The following is a 747-nucleotide window of genomic DNA, read 5'->3' on the forward strand; positions in this document are numbered from 1 at the left end:
CACGAAACCAAACGTCCGTACGAGCTTTGTTAAGTGACCCCTGGCACTCTATTTTATCTATTTCTGTCAATACTACGTACCTACTATTAACACGCGTGGTTGATGTCCTCGTAAAAATAAAGGCTGACATCATCGCCGTCCAAGAAATGCGATTTACGGGATAAGGACAGAGACGAGTAGGTCCTTTTGGCATTTACTACAGTGGCCATATAAAGGAGCGCAAGTTTGGTGTCGAATTCGTGGTGGGAGAGAGATTTCGTCGCCGAGTACTATCATGCACTCCTGCGAATGAACGTCTAGCCACAATCAGCATCCGAGCGAGGTTCTTCAACATATCGCTGATTTGCGCCCACGCCCCGACGGAAGAGAAGGACGATGTGACCAAAGATACCWTTTATGAGTGCTTGGAACGCACTTATGAGAGCTGCCCCCGCCACGATATCAAAATCATGGTTGGCGACTTTAACGCCAGGGTGGGCAAAGAAGGCACTTTGGCACTACGGTCGGTAAATTCAGCCTCCACGAGGAAACATCCCCAAAGGGTTGAGGCTGACCGACTTCGCCGGGGCCCGAAAAATGGTTATCTGTAGCACTAGATTCCAGCATAAGAAGATACATCAAGCTACCTGGCTGTCTCCGGATAGAAAAACCACCAACCAGATCGATCATGTTGTGATAGGTGGAAGACACGTCTCCAGTGTTTTAGATGTGCGTGCGCTCCGAGGTCCTAACATCGACTCGGACCAC

This window comes from Bactrocera latifrons, unplaced genomic scaffold, assembly GCF_001853355.1.
Source record: "Bactrocera latifrons isolate USDA-ARS-PBARC rearing strain unplaced genomic scaffold, ASM185335v1 scaffold_205, whole genome shotgun sequence".
Lineage (NCBI taxonomy): Eukaryota > Metazoa > Arthropoda > Insecta > Diptera > Tephritidae > Bactrocera > Bactrocera latifrons.